This window comes from Bufo gargarizans, chromosome 4 (genome assembly GCF_014858855.1).
Source record: "Bufo gargarizans isolate SCDJY-AF-19 chromosome 4, ASM1485885v1, whole genome shotgun sequence".
NCBI classification, from domain to species: domain Eukaryota; kingdom Metazoa; phylum Chordata; class Amphibia; order Anura; family Bufonidae; genus Bufo; species Bufo gargarizans.
In genome coordinates this window covers 86980517-86999176 of record NC_058083.1, presented here as the reverse complement: position 1 = coordinate 86999176, position 18660 = coordinate 86980517, and positions in this window count along the sequence as shown.

Genomic DNA, 18660 nt, shown 5'->3' with positions numbered 1-18660 from the left:
AAATGTCTTATTAGCCATTGTGTGGTGAAGTGAGAAAATTAAAGTCCTTTTTGGCGTGTATTAGTGGCAAAAAAAACCCTTTATTTGCCATTCATGGATGCAGTTATATGTTCTAAAGCCTATTTTTGTGTGTATTAGTGGGGGGAAAGGGGCTTATTAGCTGTTTTGTGGTGATGTGGGAAAATTACAGCCCTTTTTGGCGTGTATTAGTACCAAAAAACAGTATTGTTTGCCGTTCACGGCCGCAGTTATATGTTCTAAATCCTTTTTTTGTGTGTATTAGTAGGGAGGGAAAAGGGGATTATTAGCCATTTTGTGGTAAAGTGAAAAAATTGCAGCCCTTTTTGGCATCTATTAATTAGATTTGTATTTACTTATTTGAGTTAACAGTATGTGAGACAGAGAAGTGACAGGCCCTGCACAGGGGATGGGCACAGGCCTAAATGTTTCTGGCAGCAGGGGTCACTTCCAGAGGCCTGAGCTCCCAGTGCCAGCTAGCGGTCATGTCTTGATTAGCAAACCAGCCGTTCTTGAATGGTTAACTCGATCTTCGACTTCGTTGCAAGGAACATCAGACACCCCCAGCCAAGAGTCAGTGGGTTTGTCAAATAAAAACTCTTATTTGGTGCCCTCACCTGTCTTCAACCTGCCTCTGTCCTTTTCTGTTCCCTCAGCCAGAGTGGCAGCATGGGAGGTTGGGAGCCAAACGTGCCCGGGGTAGACAACCCACTTTACAGGAGCCTACATGCCTGGAAAGTAGTGGTGCAGGGGTTCACAGAGGCAGCGGCGGTATCAGTCAGTCTGTGCGGAGTGTTGGGGGTAAAATCACCTACGTGTGGCCGTTTTTTGTTAAGCCGACGGAGGAGGTGAACATGTCCATTTGCCAAATCTGTGGGCAGAAGATGAAGAGTGGCCAGGGTGCCAATGTTTGCACCATGGCCCTGCGTCAACATATGCAGCATCAACATAAAGTGGCCTGGGAGAACAGTGGCTCCAATGTGGTGTTCCAGCCTGCCGCAGCAACCGTTGCATCACCCAGTGGCATGCACCTGATTCAAGGCAGTCAAGGCTCCACCACCTCAGCCGAAGGGAGCTGTCTGTCCTTCCCATCATCTACCGATCCTGATGCTCCTGCTCCTCGCTCTCCTACTCCTCGTCAGTCATTCCGTTAGCAATTGATCACTGAAGCGATTGCCAAGAGACAACAAAATGCGTACACTCATCCAACGGCGCAGAAGCTGAACATGCTCCTGGCCGATTTGCTGGTGCTGCAGTCCCTCCCTTTTCAAGTGGTGGACTCTGCACCTTTCAGAGAACTGTTGACTTGTGCCAAGCCAAGGTGGAGAGTCCCATACCATAATTTTGTTGCCAAAAAAGCAGTACCAGCCCTGCACAAATATGTAGAACAGTTATTGAGTCTGTCGGTGTCTGCCAAAGTGCACAGTTGCATCAACGTGTGGAGCTGAAACTACGGTCAAGGACAATATATGTCCTTTACAGCCCCCTGGTAAATGTGGTTCCTGCCCAGCCAAACCAGCAACTTGGCCAGGGGACGCCGCTTCCGCCTCCACGTTCTCACGCTGTTGGTCCTGTGACAATGTCCACCTCTGCCTCCTCATCCTCCACCGTGTCCTCAGCCTCCACTGCAGGGGCAATTTACAGTGCTCCTCCAGCATTCCATATGTGCAGGGCATGGCAGTGTCACGCTGTTCTACACCTTGTTTGCCTGGTCGAACTGAGTCACACAGGAGAGGAACTGCTCCGTGTCTTTCATCAAGAAATCGAATCCTGTCTTTCTCCGTGACAACTCAAAACCAGAACCATGGTGACCGACAACGGGGAGAACATGGTGTCGGCACTGCGTCAAGGAGGGCTGAGCAATGCGCCATGCATGGCTCACTTGTTCAATCTGGTTGTCAAGCTCCTGAAGTCTTCCGCCCATCTGTAAGACATCCTAAAAATCGCCAGGAAACTTTGCATGCACTTCAGCCACTCGTACACCACCAATCACACCCTCCTTGAGCGGCAGCGGCAGAACGGGGTCCCCCAACATAGGCTGATATGCAACGTTTCCACCCGTTGGAATTCCACCCTCCATATGTTAGACCGACTATATGAACAGAGAAAGGCCATAAACGATTTCTTGATGATCCAAGCGGACAGGAGTACTCCCCTGTGTAACTTCAATGTCAGCTAGTGGCAGCTTATGCGTGACACCTGCAGTTTTATCAGGCCCTTTGAGGACTATGGGATGAACAACGTCAATCCACTGCTTCATATCCTAATACAGATGCTTGTACATCTGGCTGGTCAGGGGACTGGAGATGTGGATCCTACATCTCACGGCACATGAGCCCTGTGGGGGCTGAACTGGAGGAGGAGGAGGACATTGGAGCACAAGCAATGTGTAGCAAAATGGGTGGTTTTTCTACACAGGTGACAGGAGAGGAGGAGCAAGAGCAGCCAGAGGAGCAAGAGAGAGATGAAGAAGATGAGGCAGAAGACTCAGACACACCGTGGCAGTATGCAGTGGAGATGGAGGCAGGGAGTCCCTCCGAGTCATTTGCGCAAATGGCCCGATGCATGCTCACTTGATTGTGTAGTGACAGACGATTTGTCACCATTCGGCAGAGGGATGACTATTGGTTCTCCACCATGTTAGACACTCACTACTGGTCCAAAATGTGGGCCTTTTTTACACCCGCTGAGAGGGAGGACAAACTGAACTACTATAGAGACATCATATGTAGTCAGTTGGCCGCTGCATATCTGGGGCCATCGTCCATCCTCTCGCAGGTCTGACCGGGGGGGGGTGCCCTCTGCGCTCATGTTCCACTGCCATGGCTGCTGGGGGAAAGGTGTCAGGAACAGTACCAGCTCCATCAGTAGCAGCCTGAGTTTACATTCGCTGATGAGCAGATCTCTTCACCCGCATAGTGAAGAAACTACTCACCAGCAGCTAGACATAGAGCAGAACCTGAACCAGCAAGTGGTGGCATACTTGGAGTGCACTCTGCAAGCCGTCATTGAAGATCCACTGGACTACTGGGCAGCCAAACTGGATTTGTGGCCGCAACTGGCCGAGTTTGCCCTGGAAAAGCTGTCCTACCCGGCCAGTAGTGTGGCATCAGAGCGGGTGTTTAGTGCAGCGGGGGCCATAGTTAACCCAAGGAGAACTCGCCTGTCCACTCACCTGTGGAGAGACTGACCTTTGTCAAGATGAATCAGGCGTGGATTAGCCAATATTTCCACTCACCAATGCCTGATGCATCAGATTCAACCATCCATGCTGCCTCATCCAAACTTTGACAAAAGAGACCGGTTTCTTCTGGCTACCTGCGACAGCTACTATTCTGATACTGCCACCCTCCTGATGCCACACATCTGATGCCAAGTGCTCTTTAGTGCCACCCACCTCCTTACTCTGTCACCGGGTCACTCTGTGGTCTTCTCATGCTGCTGCCCCCTCCACACTATGTCACCTTGCCACTCTGTGGTCTCCTGACGCTGCTGCTTCCTCAACACTATGTCACCTTGCCACTCTGTGGCCTCCTCATGCTGCTGCTGCCACCTCCACACTCGGTCATTGTGACAATTTGTGGTCTCCTGATGCTGCTGCTGCCAACTCCACACTATGTCACCTTGCCACTCAGTGGTCTCCTAATACTGCTGCCACCTGCACACTATGTCACCTTGCCATTTTGTGGCTTCCTCATGCTGCTGCTGCCACCTCCACACTATGTCACCTTTCCACTCTGTGGTCTGATACTGCTGTCACATGCACACTATGTCACCTTGCCACTCTGTGGTCTCCTGATGCTGCTGCAACCTCCACACTGTCACCTTGCCACTCTGTGGCCTCCTCATGCTGCTGCCACCTCCACACTCTGTAATTGTGCCACTCTGTGGCCTCCCCATGCTGCTGCTGCCAACTCCACACTATGTCACCTTGCCACTCAGTGGTCTCCTAATACTGCTGCCACCTGCACACTATGTCACCTTGCCATTTTGTGGCTTCCTCATGCTGCTGCTGCCACCTCCACACTATGTCACCTTTCCACTCTGTGGTCTGATACTGCTGTCACATGCACACTATGTCACCTTGCCACTCTGTGGTCTCCTGATGCTGCTGCAACCTCCACACTGTCACCTTGCCACTCTGTGGCCTCCTCATGCTGCTGCCACCTCCACACTCTGTAATTGTGCCACTCTGTGGCCTCCCCATGCTGCTGCTGCCAACTCCACACTATGTCACCTTGCCACTCAGTGGTCTCCTAATACTGCTGCCACCTGCACACTATGTCACCTTGCCACTCTGTGGTCTCCTGATGCTGCTGCAACCTCAGACTCTGTCCTTGTGCCACTCTGAGGCCTCCTCACGCTGCTGCTGTTGCCACCTCTGCACTATGTCACCTTGCCAGTCTGTAGTCTCCTGATGCTGCTGCTGTTGCCACCTCCACACTATGTCTCCTTGCCACTCTGTGGTCTCCTGATGCTGCTGCCACCTCTACACTATATCACTTTGCCACTCTGTGGTCCTCTGATACTGCTGCCACCTCCACATTATGTCACCTTGCCACTCTGTGATCTCCTGATGCTGCTGCTACCTCCACACTATGTCACCTTTCCACTCAGTGGTCTCCTGATACTGATGCCACCTGCACACCATGTCACCTTGCCACATTGTCGCCTCCTCATGCTGCTGCCACCTCCACACTCTGTCATTGTGCCACTCTGTGGTCTCCTGATCCTGCTGCCACCTCCACACTATGTCACCTTACCACTCTGTGGTCTCCTCATGCTGCTGCCACCTCCACACTCTGTCCTTGGCCTCCTCGTGCTGCTGCTGTTGCCACCTCCACACTATGTCACCTTGCAACTCTGTGGTCTCCTGATGTTGCTGCTCTTGCCACCTCCACACTATGTCACCTTGCCACTCTGTTGTCTCCTGATGCTGCTGCCACCTCCACACTATGTCACCTTGCCTCGCTGTGGTCTCCTAATGCTGCTGCCACCTCTACACTATGTCACTTTGCCACTCTGTGGTCTTCTGATACTGCTGCCACCTCCACACTATGTCACCTTGCCACTCTGTGATCTCCTGATGCTGCTGCTACCTCCACACTATGTCACCTTGCCACTCTGTGGTCTCCTGATGCTGCTGTTGCTACCTAAAACTCTGTAATTGTACCACTCTGTGGTCTCTTGATTCTGCTGATACCTCAACACTATGTCACCTTGCCACTCTGTGGTCTCCTTATACTGCTGCCACCTCCATGCTATGTCACCTTGCCACTTTAAGGGTTCCTTATGTTGCTTTTGCCAACTCCACACTCTGTAATTGTGCCACTCTGTGACATCCTCATGCTGCTGCTGCTGACACTTCCACACTCTGTCATGGTACCACTCTGTGGCCTCCTTATGTTGCTGCTGCCACCTCCACACTATGTCAATTTGCCACTCTTTGGCCTCCTCATGCTACTACTGCCACCTTCACACTGTGTCATTGTGCCACTCTGTGGACTTCTCATGCTGCTGCTGTTGCCTCCTCCACTTTATGTCACCTTGCCACTCTGTGGTCTCCAGATGCTGCTGCCACCTCTACACTATGTCACCTTGCCACTCTGTTGTCTCCTGATGCTGCTGCCACCTCCACACTATGTCACCTTGCCACTCTGTTGTCTCCTGATGCTGCTCTTGCCACCTCCACACTATGTCACCTTGCCACTCTGTTGTCTCCTGATGCTGCTGCCACCTCCACACTATGTCACCTTGCCTCGCTGTGGTCTCCTAATGCTGCTGCCACCTCTACACTATGTCACTTTGCCACTCTGTGGTCTTCTGATACTGCTGCCACCTCCACACTATGTCACCTTGCCACTCTGTGATCTCCTGATGCTGCTGCTACCTCCACACTATGTCACCTTGCCACTCTGTGGTCTCCTGATGCTGCTGTTGCTACCTAAAACTCTGTAATTGTACCACTCTGTGGTCTCTTGATTCTGCTGCTACCTCAACACTATGTCACCTTGCCACTCTGTGGTCTCCTTATACTGCTGCCACCTCCATGCTATGTCACCTTGCCACTTTAAGGGTTCCTTATGTTGCTTTTGCCAACTCCACACTCTGTAATTGTGCCACTCTGTGACATCCTCATGCTGCTGCTGCTGACACTTCCACACTCTGTCATGGTACCACTCTGTGGCCTCCTTATGTTGCTGCTGCCACCTCCACACTATGTCAATTTGCCACTCTTTGGCCTCCTCATGCTACTACTGCCACCTTCACACTGTGTCATTGTGCCACTCTGTGGACTTCTCATGCTGCTGCTGTTGCCTCCTCCACTTTATGTCACCTTGCCACTCTGTGGTCTCCAGATGCTGCTGCCACCTCTACACTATGTCACCTTGCCACTCTGTTGTCTCCTGATGCTGCTGCCACCTCCACACTATGTCACCTTGCCACTCTGTGGTCTCCTGATGCTGCTTCTACCTCAACACCATGTCACCTTGCCACTCTGTGGCCTCCTCATGCTGTTGCTGCCACCTCCACACTTTATAATTGTGCCACTCTGTGGTCTCCTGAGGCTGTTTCTACCTACACGCTATGTCACTTTGCCACTCTGTGGTCTCCTGATGCTGCTGCTACCTTCACACTATGTTACCTTACCACTCTGTGGCCTCCTCATCCTGCTGCTGCCACCTCCACACTATGTTACTTAGCCACTCTGTGGCCTTCTTATGCTGCTGCTGCCACCTCCCCACTATGTCATCTTGCCACTCTGTGGCCTCCTCATACTGCTGCTGCCATCTCCACACTCTGTCATTATGCCACTCTGTGGTCTTTTGATGCTGCTGCTACCTCCACACTATGTCACCTTGCCACTCTGTGGTCTCCTGATGCTGCTGTCACCTCCACACTATGTCATTGGGCCACTCTGTAGACTTCTCATGCTGTTCCCACCCTTCCCACTTCATGACTGGGCCACCATTTTGCCTTTTTGGCCGGGTTGACATAATCATTTATTTGATCTTTCTTCTCATCTGTCAGAAGGAATAAAAAATGAGACACACATTGGATCCTGTCTGTGTAGCAGCTGTAAGGCCTGTATGGTCCCATCAGAATTGGCTTATGATTTGGTAGCCAAAAGCAGGAGTGGGTACAAAACACAGAAGACATGCAAATATTCCATTTACGTGTCATCTCTGTTTTGGATCCACTCCTGTTTTTTTGGGGGGGCATTAGCAATACTGATGGATTACTGACCAAATGCTGACAGAGTGAAGGCGGATGCTCAACAGACAGGGTCCGCTTTTTTGGGGGTTATTGTTCTGACGGATCAGAGGAAGGGCTAAATAATCAGTGACCTTAACACAAACTTACTGCTGACACCCTTTCCACTCTGTCGGGGGTGCTCTACTTGTATAAGCGTTTAATAGAACAGGTTCTGTAGAAATCTATGTGGAATCAGCTGACAACGGTGTGAAAGGAGTGTGCTCTTTCATGCTATAGTAGGATCTTGGGCCTCTGCACAGTTCTTTATATCTCACGCTAACATGGACCTGTAAGGCTGAGTTCACACTTGAGTTATGTGGTCAGTTTTGGGGCCGTAACTGCCCAAAGAAGTGAAGTGTGCAGTGATTCTACGAGCAAGCCTGTCATTTGTGTGTCATACTGACTCACAGTATTGTTTCACTACCACAGCAAACTCACTGTGCGTGTTGCTGCATGGCTTTACTACACAGGCTCTCTGCAGCCAGGAAATAGCTGTTTTTTAATGCAATTCACCACAAATTAATTCTGATCAAATCAAATCTTTTCAGAAAATTTGGCGAACCGACCGAATTTACTTTTTGAGAAATTCGCTCATCTTTACTTGTGACCACTAAGCCAGTTGCCTCTTATGAGACTCTTACAACCGTCAAGCTTGTTATATCACATGAGTTCAGTAAAACGACACTGGTAGTCATTGAAAAATGGAGGGAAGGGTAATTTGAATTCTACCTAGGACCCATGTTTGTAAGGAATAGTGCCTGCCCCAGGAGCATTTCCATATTACATTACAAAGTTAACACAGCTTGGCCCATGTTATTGAAATGCAGACTCAATGGACCTGTTCAGAGAGTTAGGCCTTCCTTTTGAGTTTCTGCTGTGAAGCTGATAGTATTACGGCAGACATAATTATTGATTTATGGAAGCCTAGCTAAATCATTATTTGGCAGAGAAAAGAAAGATAAAGAGGGGGAAGGTTATAAAAGACAAAGCAGAAAAGAAAGAAGTGACAAAGATATTCCAGAGGGTTAGTGCGAGGATAATCAAAAAAATTAAGAAGGAATTAGATTCATAAAGTCTCCAGGGTAGTGACCTATTTAGCTACAAAATGATTGTTGATGTCAGGCTTAAGTTTACAATCTATTTTTAATTAGCAATTTTGTCATCTGTGACCAGAAAGTAGAGAATAAGCAAGGAGACGGCTCCAGAGCAATGCTGTTTCCTGACACTGATTGCATTACATAATGTCGTATTCATTTTATACCTTCTTATGCAGAAAGACTGCTTATATTAATTGGGATACTAGGGTCTATCTTTCCAGAAGTGCCATAGTTTATCTATGGGACCTGATGTCTTGCCATTTACAAAAAAAAAACAACTGTTTTAAGGTGGTTTTTCAGAATGATACTAATGGCATATTTTCAACTGATGGGTGGGGTTCCAACTCCCTGCCGAACAGCTGTTTGAAGATCACACAGAGCCATACATTGTATAATGGTTATGCTCAGTATTGCAGCCTAAGCTCATTAACTTGACTGAGAGCTACATATAGGCCATGCACTGATATCACTGGCCGAGGAAGAAGCCAAAGTGCTTGAGCGAATCGAAGTGCACGAATTGGACTTTGATCCGAATTTCAAGAAAAATTTGATTCGCTGCAAAGCCGAATTTCCTTGTGCTTCGTGGTAACAAAACTAATTTCCCTGAAATAGGGTAAAAAAATAAATAATAATCATACTTCTTATCTGTTTGAGCGCGAAGAGCCAGCCACTGCCATTTTGATTGACGATCCGGCAAAATCCCATGCACGGTAATGTATGATGTCACCACGCCAGCCGAGGTGATGACGTCATCATGGGCTGCAGGAGATTTCACGCTGGATATTTAATCAAGATGGCGGTGGCGGTCTCTTTACGATGAAATGGATGAGGTAAGTATGATTTTTTTATATTTTTAATTATAGACTTAAATATTAAAGCCAGATGCTGAGATCAGCGATGAATGCTGCATCTGAAGGGTAGAATGTTGGGGAGCGGAGCAATCACCATTCCTTGTCATTGCACCCGCTATTTACAAAGAAATGTGCTTCGTGACAAAGTAATTCGTCACAAAGCTAATTTTTTTGTAAAATTCTGTGAGGCAGCTGAATCAAATTTTATAGAACTTCTCTCAACACTAACTGTGGCCTCGTCGAAAACCCACTCTCCAGATATTGAGTTATCCCTTAGGGCTCAGGCACACGACCGTATGCATTTTGCGCAAAAAAGGGATCCGCAAAAAATAGATGGAACATGGAACAGCTGGCCCCTAATAGTACAGTCGTATCCTTGTATGTAATGCGGACAATAATAGGACATGTTTTATTCTTTTACGGAATGAACATACGGAAGCGGAATGCAGACTGACTAACTTCTATTTTTTTTGCAGACCCATTGAAATGAATGGTTCTGTATACGGTCCACAAAAAAACTGAACAGACACGGAAGGAAAATACATTCGTGTGCATGAGCCCTTATACTGAGGATAAGTCAACAGTCATGAGAATCCAGAATACAAAAAAATCTGTGATACTAGTTGTATAAATGAGAGCCATAAATAAATAATAAAATAATAGATTCCTCCAAAATAAATGAAATGAGCTTTTATGCCACTTGTGTGTGTGCTAAAACCAGGGGAGGATTCCTTCACAGTTGCAATCTTTGCTGCCATCAACAGTTAGCTCTAGTAGTATGTCCGCCTTTGTCCACTGTGGGCTGCCTGTTTATCTTATTTTTGGTTTGGGAAGTGTAGAGCATGCTGATGCTAAAGTCAGCACTAATTGCAGTTGTTGGCCTATTCAGATGGGTTATCTGCTTCCTACTGGGAAGTGTTCAAGATCATGACCTCTCACAATCCGCTCTAGAAAATGGTCCCCATAAGAAAATGCCTTACAGAAGGGACACTCAGAGAAAGGATCCTCTACAATCAAATAGCGGATCCAACAGCTGAAAAGAGGAAACCACTTAAAAGCAAAAAGGCAAAAATGATTACAAATTATGGGGTCCTTTATCAAACTGGTGTAAAGTAGAACTGGCTTAGTTGACCATAGCGACCTATCAGATTCTACTGTACCTTTCATTTTCCAAAGGAGCAGCCAAAAATAGAGGTGGTATCTGATTTGTTGCATTGGACAACCAATGACCCCAGAAGAGTTTTGGAAGTTAGTGCATCTCAGTAGAGTGCAAGGCACAGGGCTAGATTACAGGGAGGGCAGATGGACAATAGCACTGAGGTGTTCACAGTGGCAGAACTAGAACTAGACTGGGCCCCACAACAAATTTTTGAAGACCTCCTCATCCCTTTGTCCCCTTAATGCAGACCAGATTAAGGTCTCTTGCACATGAACTTTTTTTTTCCATATACGTTCCGTTTTTTTTATATGGACCGTATACAGAACCATTCATTTCAATGGATCCGTATGCCTTCCGTTTCCGTATTTCCGTTTTTCAGTTCTGTTCAAAGATAGAACGTGTCCTATTAGGGTCCATTCACACGTCTGCAAAATGGGTCCGCATCCATTCCGCAATTTTGCGGAACAGGTGCGGACCCATTCATTTTCAATGGGGCCCGGAATGTGCTGTCCGCATCCGCATTTGTGGATCTGCATTTCCGTTGCGCAAAAAAAATAGAACATGTCCTATTCTTGTCCGGACAAGAAAAGGCATTTTCATGAGAGTGCCGGAGATGTGCCGTCCGCAAAATGTGGAACGCACATTGCCGGTGCCCAGATCCGCAAAACAAATACGGACGTATGAATGGACCCTTATAGTCCGCATAATGGACAAGGATAGTACTGTTCTATCAGGGGCCAGCTGTTCCATTCCGCAAAAAACGGAATGCGCACAGACGTCATCAGTATTTTTTGAGGATCTGATTTTTGCGGACCGCAAAATACTTAAAATGCCATACGGTCACGTGCAAGAGGTCTAAGGGTCTATTCACGCGTCAGTATTTTTCCTTTTCAGATTTACGTTCAGTTTTTTTGCGGATTCGGATCCTTTCCGTGTTTCCGCAAAAAAAAAAAAAGGAAGGAAGTAGGATGTTTCAAAAACTGCGGTCCCCAATGCATGGAACAGATGCACAACATTTGTGTGTGTAACACCCCAGAGTTGTGTTACAAAACTCTTCTACCCCGCTACAATGTATGAAGAGCCTTAACCTTGTCATCTGATATAATTTTACATTATGTTATTCACAAATGTGCATAAACCATGTTAAATGTAAATTTCTTAGTCATTTTCCATGTTCACCAGTAGGTGGCAGCAATGCATTGGTAAGGAGTTAGCTACAGTTTAGTACATCTAAGCTGGAATGGTTCATTCCAGCTTAGCTCCCCCTCTGTGGAGGTGTGGACTTTCCCCACAACCTACACCCTGGCTGGAGAAGGAAGTTAGTGAGGAGTGCAGCCCACCCCCTGCTAGGGGTAGGGAGAGCATGTTAGGAGCTCCCAGGTATAGGGAACAAAGCCAGGACCAAGTCTCGTGTTGAGACATTGATCACAATCCCCAGCCTGAGCCCTGCAGCCTCAGCTGGATGAAGCAGCAGACAACCTCCAGTTCCAGGAATAAAGCATACCCTGAGATGATAACTGTGAGTAAAGTCCAGAGCACCCAGGAGAAGTCATATTCCTCCTCAGCTAGTCAGTCCCCATACAGCAGAAGATAGAAAGTGCAGAAGCCAAATTCCTGCCACATGTTTAGAGCTACAAAGCAGACCTCCTTTCCTGCAAGCTCCAGGTTGATAGAACAGAAGATAAATTCCTGCCAACCATTGCTGAAAGCCTGCTGGGACCTAAGACTAAAGCTGTACCTTGCTTGGATGAAAGTTACCCTCAGTAAAGACGTGTTTGAACTTTACCAAAGGTCTGGATCTCAATTTCTGCAGCAAAATCCCTCTATTACTCTTCCTATCACTACACTCATTTTATTGCAAGTAAACCAGGAGCCAGGAGTCCAGCCGTACCCAGGTAGGAGACACTGTTGACACCATTATCATCACCTTACAGAGACATTACACCACTCTGGCATTCCTACTCTGGGACGTGTGTTATAACACCTTGGGATGGCCCTTTGATAGTATCCTGCACACGCTGCAATTGGCGTCACGAACAAACTACAAACTATTATATACCCGTATCCTGCTCATTGCATGTGCATGAGACCTTTTTTTTAATAATATTGACCTAAACAGATAATATGTCATCATCAATATTAAATAAAAAATACTTTTAAAAATGTAAACCTTTTTAAAATAAATTATTAATAAAATATTAACAATATATATATTTTTTATTAATAACAAATAAAAAGATTTATTTTAAAGATCAAACAATTCCCTCATGAAAGGGCCCGGGGGATTCACTATAGGGGGATCAGGGCGATGACGTGAAGGAGGGTTAACAATATTAAGCATTGTATTTCTTGATTTTCCCAGAAAATCAACCAGGTGATGTGGCTCCTAAGGACCAGCGAACTGGTCAACAAGCAGTGCCATAGCAGAAATGCACCGCGTTTTCTGTTCATCTGGCACACGGCTCAAGGAAGAAGCTAGCTCCCCTGGGGCCCTGGAAATCTGTGAACTGAGTTCTGCCTCTGCTCTGCAGCTGCTGCACTGCGCAGCGCCGCAGAGTGAGGAGCGATATCTATCAAGAGCATGCACGTGCCCTGATGAATCACCAGGGCCGGGCGAGCATGGCAGTACGAAGCTCCGCCCACCTTCCGGGCGGGAAATACATTGCGGGGCCGGAGCAAGAAGAAGAGCCGCCCGCAGTGTGTCGGCTGCTTCAGGACTCCACAACCACAGGCAGCCTGAATGAAGGAGCGAGAGAGACACTAACACAGTGAGTGACAGTCAGTGTCACAGACCAGTCAGTGTGACAGTACTCCCTGAGTGTTAGTTGTGGGGTGACCAGGCGGTATATGAAAGGGCAATACTGCCTGGTATTATATGGACAGCAGATATGGCATCCTCTGGGCAATACTGTCTATGGTCAATTGATCCTTCACAAGCACCCTGACTGCCACCTGCTTGGCTATCAGTGAGTGACAGTCAGTCAGTGTCACAGTGTGACTACTGAGTCACTCTCTGACCCTGAGTGTTAGGTGTGGGGTGAGTCACTGATAGCCAAGCAGCAGGCAGTGAAGTGCCATGAGAGCCAGGCCAAGCAGGTGGCAGTCAGGGTGCTGGTGAAGGATGACCATAGACAGTACTGCCCAGAGGATGCCATCTCTGCTGTCCATATACCAGGCAGTATTGCCCCTTCAATCATATACCGCCTGCCCGCCTGGTCAGGGTGACCAGGCAGGCAGGTGGTATATGAAGGAGTAATACTGGTGGTAGGCTTGGTATTCTGCAGACCATCTGCTTGTAAGTTACATATGGCAAAAGCCTGGAAGCGTTCAGGTACAGAACACAACATTTAATTTGTTGGCGACAAAATGCAAATTAACATATTGCTGAATGCTGAGACTATAACAAAGGGGTGCAAAAATAATATAGAATTAATAGACATTCAAGTGAAATAAGAAGAATTGGTCTTTCCTTTTGTGGTGGCTTTCTATTTTAAAGTTTAGTCCCCGTTCCACCCTCTTATATCTGCAGTTAGGCTTCATACACGTGCCCGTTTCAATATCAATAAAATTATGCCCCCCTGGAAAAATTTCAGCGGACGCCCATGAAGCTAGCCCTTTTAATATAGCTTCTTCCTTGCCGTCAGTCCGATTCCAGTTTAGATATTCCATTACCATCATATCACCCTGGCCTCGAAGATCTAAACCGGAATCGATCATGACTCTTCGGCCTCGTCTGCCAGATGAACGGCAAACGGATGCAGCAGCTGCTTCTTGGCTGACTTCTGGGTTTGCCTGTACAGCTCCAGGAATTAAATCAATTTCCTTTGAAGGCTGCTGAAGTTGTAAAACAGATGATTCCCCCATGGCCTCTGGGGGTTCGTTCTCCTCTTGTCTATCATCCACTTCACTTAACGGTGCTTGGAAAGCAGCATTTTCAGAGCTTGTCCACTGTACTGTAAAATAAATTTTATTATTAAATTATTTTATATAAAAATGTATTTAAAGTGCACCTTTCACCAGTTTGTACTCAATAAATGCAGTACCTTACACTGTAGCGCATGTTCCCTAGATGTCATATCGCTAATATTTCTCATGATAGGCTCCTCCGTTGCTCCGCTGTAGCCCTAATTCTGTTTAGGAGCCCTGTATGCTAATTACTAGCACCGGAACAGGGAGGAGGAGACATCAGTTTTTTTTACTGGGTGTTTCTTCTATCTGATTGTGGCGCAGTTCAATCACAGCGGATCACGTCACAGCCAGGGAGAAAGTGAGCTGTTTTTTCTCAAAGGCTGTGACGAGCTCAGCTGTAATTGGACAGCGTCACAGCCAGAGAGAAGAAACACCCAGTGAGAAAAAGCTGATGTCTCCTCCTCCCTGCTCCGATACTAGTAATTAGCATACAGGGCGCCTAAACAGAATGGGGGCTACAGCGGCGTAACGGAAGAGCATATCATGAAAAATATTAGCGTATTAGGTATTGCTTTTATAAAGTACAAACTGGTGAAAGGTCCACTATACTAAAAATATAACGTAAAAATTACTTAACTCCATAATTTGTTTGAGAAACTGCAGCTAACGGGTGTACATGTAAGTTTTATTTTCCTCCACCACCCTCTGTTTTGTGTTTAGGTCTCTCCGGAACTGGTCCCGGCATGTATACCAGCGTTTCTTTATTTGTTGAACTGAAAAGATAATAATAATAAAAAAATAAAAATTTTTTATTTATTATTATTATTAATACAAATTTACTTGACAAATTTAGAATAAAACTTAAAAGTGAGATTTAGCTCCTGTGGACATAATCAATGCTGTTCTGTGACATATGGCCTGTTCATGGACCATGTGTCTCAGAGTGCATACGGTCGTGTGTATGAGGGATGATACAAACCTCCTTCTAGTATTAGGGCTCATGCACATGGCCGTTGCACGGCCGTGGTCATATTGCAGCCCTCATACGGAACTCCCCAATGCATGGAATGACCACTCAACGGCCATTTCCATGAGCCCTAATAATCAAATTTGTGAAAGAGGCCTATTATCAATTCATATCTAAGAAAATTATAATTATAGATTCAAAAATATGGTTATTTTTTTATTTTATTATGTTACACAGTAATATCAATGTCAGATTCCGCGATCAGCTATGAATGTGGCATTTGAGGGGCGCAGTGATGGGGAGCGGCAAAATTACTGCTCCCTGTCATTGCACCCACTACTTACAAAGAAATGCGCTTTGTGATGAAATAATTCACCAAAAAGCAAATTTTTAATTCGGCGAAGCAGCTGAATCGAATTTTTGAATACTTCACTCATCACTAGTTATAATGGTTTCTTTTGCCTCGGGAGCAATCATCAGCTGAAGTACAGAGAGGACAGACAGGTGAGGGATGTGTCCAATGAGCAGCAGAACTTGCATGCTTTCTGCTACATTACCACAGCCCCACATTACAACAGTCGGTCTCGTCCATATTCTCTTTACTTCGGGAAAAGAATATTAATGACCTGTCCTCAGGATAGATCATTAATATCTGATTAGTGGGGGGGGGGGGGTCTAACTCCTGGGACACCCGCTGATCACCTGTTTGAAAAGGCCTCAGCTCTCCAGTAAGGGCCATGGGTTCTTCCCTGGCCAGGGATGTTACATTCATAGGTGCAACTCAGTCCCATCCAAATGTGATCAAGAATAGGAGAAAGATTATAGTAGATCATTTAAAAGATTGTTAAAATTTGCACAAATTAGAACAATCAATAATTCCAATGCAAACCTTTAATACCCAGGTTTAGTAATTTGTGCAAATTAGATCACTGTCAGATATTTTCCTTGGAAGCAAATGTGGATTATAATTAACTGCGATGTCTTGTTATTCCACAGAACGTTCTCCAAAGTCAATCAATCCATAAATTGATGCGGTGTCAACAGATCAATTTTAAGTCGACTACATACAGCAAGTGTCAGAAATTCCTTTGCTTGGCTTGTGGTGCGGAGACTGCATGTCTAGGCTTGGCTTAAAAAAAAAGACTAGCCCATTATATAGGCTTATAATCATGTAGAAATAATGACCACTTACATTTCTATCATGCTTCACTTCTACAATTGTTTTTGTGTCTCCTGCTTTTTATTGTGAAGAAAAATATGCCTAATGTCACTGAGAATCTGAAAATTAAGGTTTTTGGGTGTCAAAAACCCAATTTCTTGAAAAGTTTAATATGTCTTTTTTTTTTTCAATATTTAGTCTCGCTTTACTGAACACCTGTCAATAGAAGTATGTGAAATCCCAGACATTCCTATAATAGGAATTAATGATAAATAAATGCAACAATCAGAAACCAGCTTTCATTTGCAGGGTGCTGTAAGTTTGGTTCAGTAGAAGTGTGTGGGGGGTCTATGTGTTACAAGCTGTTAAACATGGGTACATGAGTACATGTTCTCTGACAAAATTATGTCAGAGAACCCAAGGGGCATTGTGTTCATTAGACTAGTACACAATTCTAACAACTTCTAGGCCTGGTCTCCATTAAATCTATACTGGCGTGGAATTTGGGGCAAAATCTGGAAGGTGTCTTAAGATGGAACCTAAATCCTGAAGGATATGTACTGTGACGCACTGTTCTTGAGGCTCATTCGAGACTATTAATTTCTACAATTGTTCTACTGTTTTTCTGCTCAAGTGCAAGTCACCCACCAAGTATGAAAGAAACCAACCATCCACCAGCCGGTCAGGACCCACCTCCTGTTCCCATCCTCCAGATGGGCCATGCAACTCACTCACCGAGTGTGAGAGAAACCATCCATCAAGGTTGTGTACTTCTTCTACAGACTATTACAGTGAAGGCTGTGAGCCATTGTCAGGTTAAACTTACCCGGCGGTCAAGACCAACATCCAGCTCCCATACTATGGATGAGCCTGGCTGCCTGGCCTGCTCTGTCACTCTTCACAGGCTGAGACCTGCTTTTCAGCAAGGCCTCCCCATCTCTGCCATTAGTGCATGTGCATGCTCGTAAAGGGCCAGCGCGTGCCCTAATCTTCAACAGCCAATGGCTGGCAGTCTTGGGGTACTTAAAGGTGTTTTCTAGATCCTGATATTGATGCTCTATCCTCAGGGTACATAATTAAAGGATATGGACACTAATTTATTTATTTTGTGGAGAAAATCATTTCTCCAATTGGTTCTATATATCTATCTTTTTTTGTTTTTGTTTTACAGCCTGCTGTGCTTCCTATGCACAGCAGGCTGCTCTCAGTGGGCCAGATTTATCAATACTCTGACAGCTCACTCCACTTTCACATATGGCTAAAGTCAGTTTTAGCCAAGTCAGATTTATGATCGGCCCTTTAAGACTGTAATAAATGTGGTTTGATGGTAGTAGTTTATCAGTCAGTAAGCAGCTTTGCAAAAGTCGCACGTCTTTACGAAAAAATCGCATGTTCTATTAAAAAGTCGCATAAGATAAGCATGGTCCTCACTGGAGTGAAATTGCGCATTTTTTGCGACTTTTTAGCGACTTTTTAAATAGTCTCAATATTAAATCTGTCTAGAGATTCATTTACATAAGAAAACACGCCCACTTTCAGAAAACTGGCGGGCATAGTGCAGAGCCAAAAGAAGTCGCTAATTTTTGGGCAGTTTAAGCAATTGCGCAAAAATTTTCGAGTTTTTCACTCCATTATTCTGACTTGAGCTATCGATAAATCTGGCCCAGTGAGTTTACAGAAAATCCATCATCTGACGGATTTTCTGTGACTTCTGTGTGCAAGGTCAGCGTTGGGGGGGGGGGGAAACTGGGCAGTTTCCCAGGATCCCCATGGCTAAAGAGGGCCCCCTGTTCACTCCACACAGCCACCGTTCACCAAACAATGTTGCCACTCAGCTGCAGTCCGGCCGTCAGATGTGGAAGAGAACACGCGGGGCACAGCTGAGCAGGGCAAAATTACAGGCTGTGAGTGCGGCGGTGGCAGAGCGCAGAGTACGGAGCATGTGCCTTGCTTAAGTCCTGACAGTTCGCAGCTCACCCTCAATGCTTTGTCAGAGAAGCAAGGAAGTAGAGCAGAGGCACTGCATGCAGGACTTGTGCACCATGCCACCTCTGCATCCTGTATGCACGTGTAGGACTGAGCTGACAGGATAAGTGGTAGAGGCTAATGCCAGCTAAACTACACACCTGACCAGAACTGCAGCTCCAGGTCAGGCACTGTCAGAAGTTGAGGACCACAAATAAGAAGCCAAGCAGCAGTGACCACTTATAACTTGTGCAGAAGGGACTTAGCGGTAAGAAGTG